Source organism: Amblyomma mixtum, chromosome 9, assembly GCF_055824585.1.
Source record: "Amblyomma mixtum isolate Tamu chromosome 9, ASM5582458v1, whole genome shotgun sequence".
NCBI classification, from domain to species: Eukaryota; Metazoa; Arthropoda; class Arachnida; order Ixodida; family Ixodidae; genus Amblyomma; species Amblyomma mixtum.
Genome location: NC_143020.1, coordinates 45,075,156 through 45,093,095, shown reverse-complemented (window position 1 = coordinate 45,093,095; position 17,940 = coordinate 45,075,156). Strand labels below are relative to the sequence as shown.

Here is a 17,940-nt window from a genome sequence, read left to right as displayed (position 1 = left end):
ACATTTAGATATGTACAAATCTGCAAGTAGGTTAGGCTGTAGAACAATATGCAGAATTTCAAACTTACTATTTAGAATTCTTCGCAAACGAAGCGAGTGGCGGGAAAATATTGAGGTATTCGGTAATAGCTGAATGGAGTTCGCATTGTATACCATCTGTGAAACGTGTCATAAGCTAGAAGACCGTCATACGCACTTTTCGTAAGATAAGAAAAAAAAAACATTCATGTGAAAAAAAAAAGTGTTTCCTCTAAATGCCGAATAAATCAACAATAATGGTTCTCTGACCAACTGGCAATTGTGCAGATATGCTTGTTTATATGCTATTGCTAATACTAATCTTTACTTTGGTCCCCCAAAAGTATTTACTGCAAAAGTAAGTAATCTGACGTCAAACATATCGTTTAGCTCTTGAACCAGGCAGTATGCCTTCGCATGTGTAAGGCTCACATCACCTTTCAATAGTAATGCATTTCACCCACCTTTTTCTTGTTCGCTTCTTCTCGAAGTTCAATTGAAACGTATTTTTCTGCATAAATTCATTTTCCACGCCCAAGAATTTAAGCCACTGCATCGAGAATATATCCTCTTAAGGGCATTCGAGTTCGAGGCAACGCAACAAAGCATTCTGCCTTAGATAGCATGCTTAAGGGGATAGCCCTGATTTATTATTCGCTTAAATGTGCTCCTTTTCTTTAAGCGTCGCAGCCAACGCGATAAACAGAAGGAACTCACATATAATGAGAAGAAAAGAACAAAATACGCTCAAGTCGTTCTTTACTATATTCATGCTGCCAAGCTTGGATAACAAATCGTCCGGTTGTCCTGTAGAGAAGGAAATTCGAATTTCGTATTTATGTGCCACACTTGGATGCTCTATGGGACTTACGAGTTAGAGCCATTTTACTTTATCATGCATCAAAAGCGGTCCGGAATTTCATCTCGAGTCTTTGAAAGCCCGCTTGAGTTCTCGGGGGGTAAACGCCTCAAAACATAACTCGGCGCTGACATCCCTGGGGTACATGTTCGTCGGTCCGTGCATACGGAGAGAAAGAAAGAATCTTTTATCGATTTCTGAACGGCGTTTCCGGTTCGCGTTTGCTTGCCGAAAGCTTGAGGGAATTCGTGCCAAGCTATTCTGAGTGCTGCCTAGGGGTGATCCGCACGCGGTAACACGCTCTGGGGACACAGAAACTGTCGCTCTTCTATTTACAATCTGCCTGACGCCGTTCACAAAAATATATCACAAAAATAGAGCACATCTTCGGCGAATACATTTTTCCTTTCTATTCAATGTGAACAGTATTCTTTTGAAATGCGTTAAAGCAGCCGACTTTTAATGGGAGCTATAGGCTCACGCCTTCATTATACCACCGTACTTTATCGCTGGCGAAGGTAAGAAAGTCCTACAGCATGTGATACTAATATCTGCGGGTTCAAAATTCTTTCAGGAATTCTTTTTGTTGTTTGTTAACACAACTTTTGGAGCTTTATGTGTGTTTACTGCTCATGGCAACTATGATTACGCATGCAAACTGAAAATTTCTTCGCTTTTCACAATTTTAGTGCATTGGGCACGATGGTTTCACGTCGACGCACGGTACTGCCTTCATTATGATAAATGCAGACTAGCTAGGACAAGCGTTTAGAAAAGTTCTGAAAGTACGAATTGGCGTGCGAATTTATATGTATCATTGGCAGGAAAGAATGCCGCTGTCTTTGTCGTCAAAATCAGAGGCCTCTGAAAAAAAAAAGAGAAACAAGTCTACTCTCTTGATGGCACCATTGCGGCACTAATAGAAAATGCATTTTGACAATTCTTTCGCGCAAAAAAATCTCATAATACAACGTCAAGATATATGTTATGAGTTTTTGTTTTTTTCTTACTGTTGTAGCTCTTAGTTTTTTTTTTTATCTTTGACTTGATGTTTTCGTTGGCCTCCGCCTCTGTTGCCTGCTGGATACATTAGAAAAAAGACGGAAAGCAGCCGCAGGCACTTTCTCTTTCACTTATTTAGATAGGGTTTACATCAATTGAAAGCACAAATAAAATATTGTGGGCCCCTGTTCCTCTATGTCTTGTTCAGTAAGCTCAGCGAAAACAGTATCTGAGTTACAGTAATCGGAGTGTGTGAGAGGGTGATGAGTGAGAATGGGAGACAAGAAAATAAAAAAAAATAATTGCCGCCTGTCCCCAGATAAGAAATACGCAGAGAACCGTTCACCATGTAGCCAGGGTTTCTGCGAACCACGTACCCAAGGGAGGCATGCCGAGTGACCGGCAGCTACAAGGACACTTAAATGTCACTGCTATTCCGCGTTTTGTTTACCCCTGGTAAATAAACCGAGAGTACGCACTCTTCTTGACAGGTTTGGTGAAAGTGCCTGCTATCCGTACTGCTTTCTCTTACCATATATATTTTTGCGGAGCGTGTTTACTATTTCAAACTAGGGGTAGTCTGTCGCGGCAGATGGCAGAATGCACACAGGAGATAGCGAAAATATCTCACACTGTGCAATTTAGTAGAGTTACCACGAAGGGAGAAAAAAATGTTGCCATAACGCATCAAGGCGATTTGCGGTAGAGCGCCTTGTGAGCGCTTCACCCTAGTGCCTTGTCCGTCTAGTGTATGAAAGAATACTTTATCTTCGTTAAGCAGGTCAGGTACTCTCAGCGTCCTGTTTAATCGGGTTAGAAATCTTGGGACCTGACCACTTTTCCTCGCGTAAGATATAAAGCAACCGAGAAAACTAAACACATCGGAGTCTGCGCTGGAAACTGCTCTGCACTGCAATTCTTTTTTTTTTTTGGTGCTTATGTCTTGAAACATGAACACCCGGCAATTTAGCTCTGCCGTGTTTGTTGAAAGTAACCAGGCTCCCATGACCGCGCAAAAGAAAGCTTGGCCAAGGGAATGACGATGCTGCAGTAGACAGCAGAGAAGCAGCAGGGATTCCAAAAAATTTTCCTTGTAGGCTGGTCACTACGTACTGAATTGTGCCTCTTTCTTCCAGAATTTTCTTCGCAAATGTCTCGCTTAGAATATGCTATTGGCTTGGACGGGTAGACAGCATCTGCGCTGCACTTTTCCTGTTCGTTCCAGCAACATGCATATAAATAGCGCTGTTCAAAAACGGGCACCTTCAAATCTTCAGGCTACGTCAGTTTTTTGGCTTATCGAACTAATTACGATTGTAAACACAGGCCAGGAGAAACACACTCCCCCCCCCCCCCCCCCCCTACACACACACATGCGCACGCGCGTGAGCCGGCACGGACGCAGAGAAACAAGCACAGACACGCTTATGCTTCGAAACTTAAACTGGTGAGTGTAGGAACGTTTGATATCTCTGCAATTTACCAGTTGCAATGCTCAGATGCGTTGTTTCATTGTTCTACGGCTCTTTCCTCATCTCTCAGCTTCCTTCCCTCGAAAGAAAACTATCCACATTTCGCATAAGCACCTCTGAGATTGGTTTCTAAAATGAAAGGCGCGCACTCGAAACAATTGTGAGTGCGATCAAATGGTGAGTGGCATCAACCGCGGAGCGTTTAGCAAGAAATTTAATATTATACAGAGCGTTTCACGTAGCTTGAACCAAGGATTTAAAAGAAGCGGTAAACCGCAGCCCACTGAAACAAGCGATAACATGTTTGCCATAATGTGGCGCTCCTCCGAATATTTTTTACATTCCGCTTAACTAGTTAACTAACTAAGATGAATTATGCAAATTTTAAAATATTCATTTTAGTGCCAAGAGCGTTAAGTTAGGCTGTAGAGAAGGTTTAGAAAGAACTGATTTAGTTTATTCTAGCATCGTATCTCCTGCGGTGTCCTTTTTTTCCGGCATCTAAAGAAAGCCCGCGAAATATAAAAAAAATGCCACGTGACTGCGCTCGTGCGCTACCATATTGCAGCGCTACCAACGGCGTTTCGAGCAAACGGAGCGTGCCCGCTGACCGGCCGAAGTGAACGGCCGCATACGGCCTGTATACTGTAACTTACCGGCAGTCACCTTTAGAAGCAACGCACATTGGTTGTAAGGCACGTCGTAGCGGTTGGTGCGCGATTAATTTAAACCTCCTTGTATTCCTTAACGCACATTTCCACAGCTCAACACATAGTCATTTTTGTATTTCATCTCGGTCAAAATGTGGCGCCGCCCCTTAGAAATTTTTTATGTGCTTTACTGACTGTCTTAGAATTTCTGTAAACAAATTCTATGGACTAGTCGATAGGCAATCGAAATCCTATACAAAGTCTTAAGACGATCAATAGGTTTATGACCTAACACGTTTAGTAAATTTGTCTCTACAGACAGTCTAGTGACTATGAACAGACGAACGGAAATATCTATAGGAAGGCAATAGAGTCTGTAAGCACTCTATTGACACTCTGCAGACTTTATTTATAAAGGGAGGCGCAGATCGATACATAAACTTTTTATCAGCAGCCCAATCTAGTAGCCACTCAGCTATCGCGGCAGGGCAGGGCAAGGTATTATTGATTCGTAATTGAGCAAGCAGCTTTCTAGACCTGACAACAACGCTTTCCATGTGCCCCTGCTTTCCGTACTCATCTATTCAGTCGTAGATACTTTCGGGAGTAACTTCGATCACGCACGCACTGAAGCTATTTTCGAGAACGTGGCAGCTCTTGTCCAGCATTTCAGAAGTTCACTAAGTCCTCCCGATCTCGCTGCCTCGCGCCATTATTCAACAGTGTATCGCAAATGTCCACTCTACGGGCTAACATGAGGTGGTTGTGCGAAACTTTCTTCCAAGACGGCGGCGTCCTAGAAGCATGTCCCAATGCCGGCTACCTAACTCTGCAAAACTTTGTTTCAAGACGGCGGAGTCCTGGAAGCTTGTCGTAATGCCGCCTCTCTAAAGCACTACGAATGTGGCAAGATGCATAACGGTTGAGCAATTAGGAAAGTAAACCGTTATGTCTGCCAGTCTGCGAGATTTTGCGAGAATATATCATTTGTAAATGATTTCTGTGACTGCATACAGATGAACTCGCTTCCTTAGTCCTCGCGGTTTGAAACTGGTTTGTGGGTATACAAGACTAAGGCCAGCCAAGTGTTAACGATATGTCTTACGTGAGCTTCGGCATTTCTTCAGGTGTGCTAAATAAACAAATTCCTTTCATCGGATGGCTATTCCTGTCGTAAATTTCAATCACATATTTTCACCTAAAACGCCTCTGCTACAATAATGAAGTGCTGATTCCATACAAAGCGCCGAAGAAGTAACCAAAAGAAAATTTCCTGCTAAGCGTACGGCATACATAGATTGCCGGTGCAAGTGGCACGCTTCGTAAACATGCCAAATGCTCCCAATAGTTCAATTATGTCCGAATGACTGCCGCCAGTTACTATTTATGCATGCTGTGAGTGAAGAAGGGAGCACGTTTGTACACATGCATTGTCTGTCTTCTGCGAAAGTTTGTCTTGGAGCCAGGGTGTGCTAAGTGTTTTAGGCCTCCACACTGCAGACGGTCCACGAAACACCGCTAAAGGGGATGAGGCGGGCTCAGTACTCTTGGGTGCCTGCTTTTAATTTTTCAGGAAACTAGATATCTAGGTGGAAAAGAAAACAAACTATAAAGAACAAGCAGCGTAGTTCTGGGTATGCAACGACATAACTCGATGTTAAGAATAGCAGTTTTATACTACCTGTCGAAAAGAGGAACATAACCCCAAAACAGCACAAGCTAAACTCAGCTAATGAATAAATACAACTAGGCGGACCTGGAGAGACTAGTGTTGTAAAATGTCGTGATGGTAAAGTGCTCTTTGAAAGCAATATCGAATGGCCGACCATCTGAGGTTATGAATGCAACACTTGTTTCCCACCGATCTTCACTTCAAAACAGTGGTATGGACTTGGTTGAATAAAAGTCTTCAGCAAACACTCCCGTCGAATATATCACCTTTAGAGGTACATTTGCTGGTATAGCCCTAGGCTGATGTGTTAAAGATAGCAGGATTGAATCCCTCCTTTCGTGACTCCACTGCGATGAAGGTGAAACGAATGCAAACATACTCATACACTGTGAAAATCAGTGCGCATGAAAGAACATCAGGCGTACAGAATGCTTTTACGGCACCCTCCACTATTCCGTATCATAAGAAACGCTAAGCTTCGAGGCGTTCAAACTCGCATACTTCGGCATACCTTACCGCTTTTCCGTGCATCACATCTGAAATCTACATTTTACATGTAGCAAGTGCACACGGTAACTTGAAGCGAGTTCAGAGGTAAAAGTGACCACTACCTTCTGTTTTTCTACGGATTCCAGGTCTCGCAGCGATTGAGAGATGCGCTTTTCCGAAATACTTGAAAAATTACTAACAAGATTCACTGACTCCGTCATTTCTCATTTGCTAAAAGTACGACGACTTGCTATGGTTTATGGAATAAAGAAATTCAGTTAACCACTATGCCAGAACTGGCTCCTTAGCAGCCATAGCTCTGCAACGTGCGAATAAATCACATTTATTAGTTTCCTGTTTTCTTGAGGGCATCACTGTTTCCTTCAGCTGCCTTGTTGAAAGAACCGCATCTTTTATCGTTCGAAGCCATAGAAACCCCAGTTTACAGTGCTTTTGTTTTCTTTGCTCCCCTTGTGCGCTGCGTTGCAGCGTATTGGTTTGCTTTTTGTTCCCCTTGTTGAATACCCTCCAAAGCTTCCTTTTTCGGTTTTTGGGGATGAAAGGGAGCTATTGTTGCAGGAAAAGCTTGCCTTGTATAGCAAGCTATATCGCTGAGTGCTCTCAAGTTTTATATTATACGGGAAAAAGGAAAATGGATCACTGCGCATCGTCTTTCACGTTACTGAGCTCCATCGGTTATTTTTCGACAGTTGTACGTTCTCGAAGCCCATCCATTAAGATATCGCCATGTCAGATAACGCGCATTACTGTGGCATTTTAGGATAAGAGCTTCATTTCCATCTCGGCCTGTGATGTGCCGATAATCTTTGCTCAACATAAGGAGGAATTTCCATAGCGCTAAGTAGAGGTTTACTTCAGATGCGCTACGCTCATCGGAGTCTTGCAATATATGCTAATGCCTCGCTGGCACACTCTCATGCATAACTTAACGTTCCCAGCTCAACACGCGAGTTTTCAAAAGAACATCCTGCGTTGAAGTCATGGTCCATAGTATTGAGAGTTACCGAAAGTTCTCGCTCTCATTTATCTAAGAAACATTATGCGTTCTGCCTTCACAAAATGGTTTGGTTTCGTTTATGGGGTTTAACGTCCCAAAGCGACTAAGGCTATGAGAGACGCGTTAGTGAAGGGCTGCGGAAATTTCGACCACCTGGGGTTCTTATGCACTGACATCGCACAGTAGACGGGCCTCTGGAATTTCTCCTCCAAAGAAATTCAACCACCGCGGCCGGGATCGAACCCGCGTCATTTCGGGTCAGGAGCCGAGCACCATAACCACTGAGCCACCGCGGCGGCCGCCTTCACAAAATAGTCTAGACAGCTCTTGATTAACGCAGTGTTGTTGATGTTGTTATACAATCTGGTTCCCTATCTAAAGAACTCATAGAAGCAGCCATCGAAACACATATTTAAGTAAACGCCAGGCCACAAGTGTTGAAATCCAATTTCTGTGTTTTTTTTCGAGTTTTCATGCGAGTACACTGCAAAGTTTTGCGAACGAGGCGTACTTGTTGAAAAATAAATCTACGGAACAATTCTTATATCGTGTGCTGCGCTGAGCCAGTGAATAAAAAAAAATAAAATCAGCTTTGAAAGAAAACGAAAGCTTGTAAAGGAAGTTATTTCTTTGCTTGGAAATATGCTCATAGCAAGAGGGCCGGAAACTGTAGGTAGTCATTTGGAGCGCATTTCGAACCTACTTTGTTTCAGGGAGCTTTTTCTTTAGAGAGATGTAGAGAGGACGGCCGAAGGGCATTATTTTTCAATGATATGGTGTCTTCAGTTTAATTTTGTAATTTCTGTTGGTCTGGACGAAAGTCAAAAGAGACATCAATTTGTAACTGTTTATAATTAAAAGCACACTTGGTGAATTTCTTTGGATCGTTAATATATTTGCGAGTATGTAGCTGACAGTTAATATAAGCGGCATTATTTTCGAAATGTTTGAAGCGAAATTGATCTCGGTACTACGGCTCAAGGGAAATTAGTCCTTTATTTATGAAATAAGGAAACTCTGATTATGAAATTTTTGGGCCGGATTTCTGAAGCTTGGTGAACCAGGCAACCATTCTGAAAAACCTCTCAAACTCTAAGAAAACGTCACATGACAACGATCTTTGAAATAGTTGATTGCTTTCCCTGCACAAACGCGTATGCGCTCCGCGCCTTTTAATCACGACTTTTTGCACTGCTTGGCGTTTATAATAACATACTCTGTCTTGGTAGCTATTTCATGGACAGGGTAATCTTATTTTTCAACCGCCTTGAAGACATGTTCCTTGCAATTGAAATGTGTATTTGTTTTGTCATGCAACCAAGACTGGCTATTTTCAAGAGCAGCTCTTACGGTTAAAGTGGCGAAAAATTGGAAAGAAAAATTATAAGCGCGATATTATCAAAGCTAGTTTTTCTGGAAGTTGATCAGTGATGATTGCTGCCTATGAAACCTCTCGAGCTCTGATATACCATTTAAACCGGTGCATTCATCTACAAGCGGTTACTTTCTTTGCTCGCCTTTTAAATGGTGTCGTTTACATTTATTATACTCTTTGCCCCGTGAGATCTTTCCAGCTGTCGCCCTTAGAGTCTATATAGAGTTGGGAGAAGAGAAATGATCTGTACGTCGTCTGAAAAGCGCGTTTAAAGAAGTTGAAAGCGTTGCGAAATATTCCCCAGGAAGCATCAGAGGCCAGCGAACTCCCACTTCTTTTGATTTCCTGCGTTTCGGTCGCACGGCTTGTTTCCATGTTGGGCATCCTTATGATGGTTATTTTCGCTTTCAGATCACGCGCCGCGTTTTCGTAGATTAATTTTTTGTTATTTTTTGGCGAAATTACGGCAATATGTAATGCTTTTCGAGGATATGTGAACATATGCTTCCAGCTGTTCATATAGAACTTACACCTTCCATGTAATGATGGCGCATTGTGGCTTCGTGAAAACTTTTCATGGCTGCTAGCCTAACTGCCATGTTCGAGGATTAGTGGACAATCTGCATATCTGGCGTACAGGACCAGAAGCGACGTCCATAGAGGCGAATGTGGGTTCTGTATTCAAGAAGATCAAAATATTTTTTTCACATTTTCAAAAAACTGTGGAAATCATGTAGCAGCGCTTTGTCAGCTTACAGCGTAAACTTCTCTGGTCGTCGGTGTTTTTTTACTGGCATGTAAATCCAAATGTACGCATGTCATTCTAAAGTGGGAACATAGGGATGTCTTCGCGGTAGCCAGTATGGAGCTCAGCGGCGACTTGAATAAGAGTCGACGTTTTGCACTTTTAATAATGGTGCCTTTACTTTATTGTAGTTCTTTTAGAAATAAGAAGCAAAAATGCAATGACAGAAAGACTAAAAAGCATAGAGTTGACGACTACTGTGCGCAACGTCAGACATCTGGTCCGCCTGTATGGAACTGATGTTTAGTTGAACATTAACGAAGCCAACCGAAAACTGTTCTCAACAAAAAACCTATCGCAATGACACATCTTGAGCGAGTGAACAAAGTGAACTTCTAGCTATATCCGTTCAACGTATATTCACACAGACTTTCCACCGATGAAGTTTTGTTGTAGAAAACGGCGGTCTTTGTCAATGTTCAGCATTTGAAAAGAGGTAGTATAAATAATGTCCAAGCTGAAGGTGACACTATTTAAAAAGTTGTGACCGCCAGATCCAAGTCTGGCAGTTCTGCTACGGAAGTGTTCAAGCATATGAAGTAGAAGGGGGGAATGGGGGGGGGGGGGGGGGTTGGGGCTCACACTACACAGTAATTTTCAAAAATAGGTTTGATGTGAGCAGACTAAATAAATTGAACCTAAGTACTGCTTTATTGAAATCACAATTTACGATATTGAGAATTCGGTAAGCTTTCGACGGAATGTACTCAATATGCCTTGCCATCTACCGTTCGACGAGCAGAGGATGCCGACATCCTTTTCATTGAACAGATTTTTAAAGTACGGTTACATAATGACGGCGAGTTTCGAATTTGTTGCGTTTCTTTGTGAGCGAGATAAATTAGGAATCTGAATATTTAGAGCTCTAGCACTGAAACGAATATAAGTTAGCCCGAAGGCTCAGTACATAACAGGAACCCCGAATGGTAATGTACTTCGCACAAACTTCACCACCAAGCTCAACTTCTCAGGGTAACACACAAAGCAATGTCCTTGATAAAAATAAAGAACAGAAGAGCTCCCAGACCTGACCTTTGCAATGGACCCGAAGTTGCAGTAATCAAATTACGCTGTGTGTGGCCCTGAACGTACGATGGAAGCCAGTCAAGCGCGGTGTAGTGCAGATCAAGACAAGACAGCATATGTGATAGGTATACAGGTATTACAGAGCCGAAGGCTTGGGGACTTCGCTGACCTTCTTTTTCGAAAAGAATAGGGGCATTTTTTTACTTCTAGCCAAATCATGTTTCTACTACTGTACTGCGAGAACCAAGACTACAGGCCAGTGCACAACTGAGGGTTTATTTTGGACCTTCATTAATGACCGGTCAAGGAGAACAGGGAGGTAGCATACATTGACCTAAATGACTTTTATTGTATGTTTTTGTGTTGTTATTATAGGATATGGTCAGTTGGAAAGATGCAGGAGATGCCTTTGTCCTCTAGTAGGCGTAGTCAGGCTGATGCAGACAATTTTATTCGCGTATTTTACTTTTTAGTCGGCGTACAAAGGAGGGCTTACAAGTCAACGATACTAAAAGCTGCTTTCATGCTGGTTGCAAAAAAGAAATGGAAGTCATGATTTTCTTTAACAGGGGAAAGAAATCGCAAGAGAAAAATAGCAAATAAGCCTCTCCACTGTTTTTTTTTTTTTGCCGGTAAGGAATGGATAGTTTTAAGTCTACTTTGAAGGGAATGCCAATGCAAGAAAAAATATCCTGAATGGTAGACCTAGTGGGTATATTGGTTATTCAAAACTGTTGTGAAATCAATTTTAGTCGACATGAGTAACTATATGATCTAAGGGTGTTCGAAGGATATAGTTTGACGTTATGCAAGCGGCTGCAATCTAAAGTTGAAACCTCGAAGTCAATTTTATGCTTTGGGACCCCCAAAAATATATCGTGTTGATTTTCTTGCCAGATGAGTCGCCCAACATGTACATCAACACTTAGGGCGAGATACGTCGAGGTATACGAAATTCAAGAGCATGACCAACAACTAAAGCCAGTAATATATCAGACACACTGGTCTGTGAGGGGTTTCTGAGGATGCACCGAAAGATACCAGTCTACGGAGACGACGGCCATCGGAAGCGATAGATGGTGGCGACAGTGCTGTTTTCGTCTGCGGTGTTATGCGAGCTTTTTTGTTTGTGGAAAAAACGTTTGGAGCAGTTTCGGGAAACAGTGCGTTAGGCTGAGTATGCTTTTCGTGCCAATGCTGTCTTTTGCCTTTCTTTTTTTCTTTCTTTCTTCCTTTCTTTCTTTCTTGCTTTCTTTCTTTCTTTCTTTCTTTCCTTCTTTCTTTCTTTCTTTCTTTCTTTCTCTCTCTCTCTTTCTTTCTTTCTTTCTTTCTTTCTTTCTTTCTGTCTTTCTTTCTTTCCTTCTTTCTTCCTTTCTTTCTTTCTTTCTTTCTTTCTCTGTGGAGCAGGCTAAAAGAAGACCTTCAGTACCTCGAGATACGAGAGAATGTAGTGGTAGTTGTGTTTTACAACTCCTTCGAGGCAATCTCTCCGAGAGAATCTTTAGGCACTCAAAAGTTCCTCCTGCCAAGCTTGAAGTAAAATGTGGCATGTCAGCGCAATATTTGTAGCAACAAGAGTACGACGTGAGAATAAACTCACATTACTTAGATTTTCTACCCTTATTTACTGAGTGAGTAAACAATATCCGTGCCGAAGAGGATGATATGGCGACATTCCCTCCGCATGTTTTTAAATGCTTACTGTGCTCCTGAGTTCGAGAAAAAAAAATATTGGCTGCAGTTACAATAACTTCTGTTCAAGTAAAACGAGGCTACCAGCTATCTTCAATCTCCCTACTGCAGAGCTTTATTAGAAATCACTGATGAGGTTATCTTCTACTGAAAAAAAGAAGCGAATGCTGCGGAACGCAATGACGCTGCACAACGCACAAAGTAATGCATCCCGCGTGCCCTGAAATCATTAATGAAATTACCGCTTTTTACAAAATATTTTCAGAATCTAATTGTTAAGGGCTGTGTAGGTAAGCACTTTATAGCCGCTATTTTTGTTTAATACTTGTAGCATGAAATTGGAAAAACTAAAAAAAGCTAGCTCATGGTTCATCACAGGGGTGATGTGACAGCGTGGTGTGACTGATTGGAGGTACGTGTAGTGCACTTGACACTGTTGAATCCCAATAATCTAACAAAGTCATGATGAGACACAAAGGTGTAAAACTGCAACGCATCACTATTTCCGTTTAACAAAATGTGGTCTAATAAACACGGTGCTCCACCTAAGATTTTGCACAATTTTCGTGTACTGTGCAATGTCAGTGCAGGTTAAAGAACCCCAGGTTGTAGAATTTTTCGAAGTCCTTCAGTATGGCGTCTCTCATAGCCTTATCCGCTTTGCCACGTTAAACCATATAAACCAAACCTATACATGCACTTTCGACAACCTTGCACGTAACTCGTCGAGATAGACAAAATTTGTTGGTCCACAGTGCCAATGGTAACGGCGTTTTCGAAATTCTATAAACTGATATGAGTGTTTTTTATGATGTGCTGCACACCTCTCAATAATTAGTACATAAGAGTAATAGTTAAAAGCTTAACCATTCAATATTAACCATTGTCTATTTCGCACATCTTAGCTGTATTATGATGTATTGCACCACTGATAATGCTATGCTGAAAAAAGCGCTCTTCGAACTCACAAACACTAAATTTAAATATTTTATAAAAATCTTGGGTTAAACACCACATATCCTCTACCACAAGACAGTTCGGTTACGAGGCGGTGCCTTGTAGCCGCTCTCTTGCGGCCAGCGTGTCTTCCCGTCATGTGAGGAAGCGAACCGAAATCGGTACCCGCAGTCCGTCAGTACTGAGGCCTGTATCAGCTTCAATATCAAGAAAACGAAGCTAAAGACAACTAATAGGTATATCCCCTCCCCTACTCTACCGTTCCTACAACAACGTTTTTTATATAGATTAATTGGTTTTTGAGGAAAGGAAATGGTGCAGTATCTGTCTCGCATATCTCTGAGACCTCAGCCGAGCCGTAAGGGATGAGAGGAAGGTGGGAGTGAAAGAGGAAAGATAGAGGTGCCGTATTGGGGTCTCCAGAATGATTTCGACAACCTGGGAATCTTTAACGTCCACTGACATCGCACAGCACACGGGCGCATTTTCCGTTCTACCTTCATCGAAGCGATGCCGCCGCGGTTGCAATTGAACCCAGCTACTACGGGTCGGTAGACGAGCTCCTTAATTATTGAACCATCACTACGGGTCGTTTTCTAGGCCCGAATCCTATTCTAGCAGTGGAAGGAACAGGTGCGCGCTGACAGGTTAGGTAATCGGGTAGCCTACCCGCATTCTGGCACGCAGGAGGCGCTTGATGCGTGCATCCCAGGCTCCCTCATAAAAAAAAATACGGACAGAAAACGACACTATCCGAAATTTTAGGCCTGGCATCAAGGCGCGGATTCTGGCCGGAGTAAAAGCGATTGCCCGGCAATGATGCTATTAAGAACAGCTGCTTTAAATGGGCAGTTATTAGTAAATGCGAGCTCTTTCGTCCTTTTTTTCCTCGGGGGACGCTAGCTCATTTGTGAACGACAGTTGACGCGTCTTTCGGATTAGCAACGAGTGCCTTAACCACTGAGTCACTGCGGCTGGCAAGGTAAAGGGCTCCCTGATGAATTATTAAAAGTAAAGTGCAATGTTTCTAAGACAGATGTCAGTATTTTTAGTTCATGTGTTAGCTGCTCTCACGATGGGCTGTTCTCGTGAGCGCGCACTGATGCCTTAATTAGAATAGCACAAATCAGGAAGACATCACGTCTGCGGGGCATGTGACCTACTAACAGAGGAAAAACCGTTTGTACTGTTGCTACTGTATACCTTGTACAGTTATCTAAAATTATTTGTAGCCAGCCAAGCAGCTCATCCTTCGACCAGATAACCAGTTTTTCTCTTAAATAGTATTTACAGTACACCCTTGCCGGAAGCGAGAATGTTTTTAAATTCAGTGTGAATTTGTACCGTTTTCTTGAACTTCGTCTTAATAAAGGGCAATTTCTTACACTACACGTCCATACGTTTATACGGAATGAAAAATAGCAAGCTCTATGAGCCATGTCACCATTAGGAAAAAGCATTTTTGCGAAGGCACGCTTTAGATATCTTCAAGCTCTCAAGTTTCAATCTCTTATTTTTATTAATTCAAGTTCACTGTAATTCTCAAAAGCTTCTTCCTTGTGATTACTACTTTGGTATTTATTCCACAGGGAAACTAAGGATTGGTCATATAGAGAAGCGATAATTTTCTTCACAAAATCACTCCAGTCTTTAATGAACACATTTAAATTTGCTTCCATTAGATCCTCTAATTGATGAACACTGTAGCTGCTAGCAATTAGGCTAGATGATGCATGAATAATGGAGGCTGTATCGCAGCTACGTTATTAAAGCAATGCTGTGCGTGAATACCCCCAGCGCGGAGTAAATTTTATTCGGCGCGCTATTGCTGATTGGCCTTTATTTGAGTAAGTGTTGATATATAGTGGCCTAAATAGTGAGCTAAATAAATGGGTAGGTAAAGGTGACTATTTATCAATACTTACTCAAATAAAGGCGAATCAGCAATGGCTCGCTGAATAAAATTTACTCTGCACTGGGGGTATTCACGCATAGCATTGCTTTAATACCGCAGCTGCGATACAGCCTCCATTATCCATGCATCATCAACCCTAATTGCTAGCAGCTACATTGTTCATCCATTAGAGGATCTAATGGAAGCAAATTTGAATTTCTACATTAATGAGTGGCGTGATTTTGTGAAGAAAATTATCGCTTCTCTTTAATAACAATCCTTAGTTTCCTTGTGGAATAAATATCAAAGTAGGCATCACAAGGAAGAAATCTTTGAGGATTACAGTGAACTCGAATTGATAAAAATAAGAGATTGAAACTTGACAGCTTGAAGATATATAAGGTGTGCCTTCGCAAAAACGCTTTTTCCTATGGTTACATGAGCCGTAGAGCTTGCTATTTTTCATTCAGTATAAACGTATGGCGGCGTAGTGTGAGAAATTGCCCTTTATTAAGACGCAGTTCAAGAAAACTACACAAATTCACACTGAATTTGAAAACATTCTCGTTTCTGGCAAGCGTGTATTGTAAATATTATTTAAGAGCTCCTTGGCTGGTTACAAAGAATTTTAGATAAGTGTACAAGATATAGAGTAGCAACAATACAAACGGTTTTTCCTCTGTTAGTAGGCCACATTCCCCCTTGACGTGGTGTCTTCCTGATTTGTGCTTTTCTAATTAAGGAATATGCACGCGCTCTACGACAACAGCCCGTCGTGAGAGCAGCTAACACATGACAAAAGTAAGTTACTGACATGTGTCTTGGAACTATTGCACTTTGCTTTTAATAATTCATCAGGGAGCCCTCTACCTTGGCAGCCGCGGAGGCTCAATGGTTAAGGCGCTCGTTGCTAACCCGAAAGACGCGTCAACTTCCTGACGTCCCTCAACGTCAGGCTCACTACAGCTGCCCTCGTACGTGGCATGTGAGCGACTACTGCGACATTGCATACCGTAGGCGCGCCAAAACGAAAGGGAAAGAAAGCGGGGGAAATGACTCTGCCAGCGCATTTTTGGCCACAGGGAACAAAAAAAAGAAAAGCTGTCTGAGACAAGTAAATAAAAATACATGTGCCTTGTCTATGATTGAACCATTATGACACTAGTTGATGACCTATCAAAACGGAGTTGCTCGGGTTCATTTCTCCTGTTAAAAAACACTGTCTTGTTCTTCTTTCTCTTCATTTATAATTAACAAATCGACTCGCTTAAGCAGCTGGAACTTTGCTGTGACGGCGCTGCCCTGCTGCCCGTGACACACGTTTACGGTTTGCTTTACCGAATACCGTCATGGTCTTTGAGTTCAAAACACTTGCCCTGTAATAAGAAATTTACGAGTACCGTAATCCTGCCCCCTGTCACCATTTCCGTATTGTCTTCCTTCGCGGTATTGTCCGGGTGTCCATAAGGTGTGTAAATCCGACCGACGCTCAGAGAGCATCCAAGGCGCGTTTTATGCGTTTCACGGCCGTCTACGACAGCGCCACCTAAGCGATAACAACAGATGTTTTCTGACATCCGGGGACGCGGCCTGCGTACAAGAGGTAGTCATCTGAAAATGGGGAACGCTCAGCGTGTTCACATGATTAGGTGTGTACGCATGCCTTTGTCAAACATGACAAAAGTATGGCGAAGTACATGTGTAAGAGTCATGTGTTCTGCTGAATCGGCGCCAACGATGCCATTCAATCAGAATACGAGCCATTAACAGCTGCACTGTATTAAACTAAGCGATTGAGTAAGTTATTTCGATGCACAGAGTTATGTCGGAATCGTGATACACGCCTCATGAGGAGACTGAGCGAATTTCCGCATACATCTTGAAATGTTTTGGAGTAATGATTAAGCTGCTACATAGCACGTGGTTCTTTTCATGCAGTTTATATCCGTGCTTCAAAAGTTCCTTTGTAACTGTTGATGTTCCGGCTACTGTCTCTTGTATTGCCCTTACAGGTTCCAACCATGAAGGCCACTGGCCTTCTTATAGATCAGTGAGGTTTTGTATTACAGCTACCCTTACACTTATCGTCACCGTTACGCTCGACCGAAAGCCTTCAAGGCATTGCGCTGAGACAGTACGGCGCCTTCAACTGAATCCGTTCCGCGCCGGTGGTTGCGAACACTGCCTTCTATAAAAGCAAAAATTATGCCATGCAGGGAAGCAAACTTATATATATGTGCTTTTAGCTACGGCCAAGTCCTTGCTTTCGTTTTCCCTACCACCCTCCGTCATTCCGCTCTAGTGCTCTGTGTACTTTTCCAAGTGCTACTCAACAGAGTGTTCTCGCCAATACCGGTAGACGGGGTGAAAGGATCCGGAGGTGCAGTCATTAATCTACACCTTAAACAGGCGCGTGAGGCAATGTGTCGTTGTCCTCTACTCAGGTCTTTCGCGTGGCCGAACATTTCCTCCAGAGGCTTCTATCAAGGATCATCTTTTCTATTTTGTTTTCTCACTTCTTTAACGCTAATGTCAGCTTCATGTATGGGTACCCGAGTCTGAGGCCGGATTTCTCGCATCAACTGATTTGCCTTGGCTTCTTGGCCCAAAGAAAGCATGCCATAAGGAGGCAATGTGAGCTACTGAGCCGTGATGAGTAGAAGACGCAGTGCAGAAACTAGCCCAACAAATGCGACAGAACGTCGTCGCCCTCATGGCGTCTTGCTTTCTATATTTATTCCTCCTCTGTGTGGCGGAAAGCAAGAATACTGCTGAAAGGAGGCTATTTTATGCAGGAAGCTGCAGATTAGTGAGCGTCTTGCGCAATTTCTTTGCCAGGCGGCTCTGAGCTTGCGTCAAGAAGGAAAGTGTTTCGTTTGTTTCTTGAGCAAGTTTCACTCTTTGCAAATAGAGTCACAATGGGACAAGAGGTGAGAAGTCGAAAACTAGAAAAGCGATGATCAATGCCTAGTGATCCACTGTGTGTTCTTTCTGAGAATCTTTTTTCGGCA

General features: G+C 42.6%; 1 protein-coding gene across 1 annotated transcript in view; it reads left to right on the top strand.

The window, feature by feature from the left end:
- The window catches only part of LOC149328873 (synaptotagmin-10-like), a 101,777-nt gene that overhangs the window by 66,627 nt on the left and 17,210 nt on the right, over window positions 1-17,940 (top strand). The gene's annotated exons all lie outside the window — the stretch shown is intronic.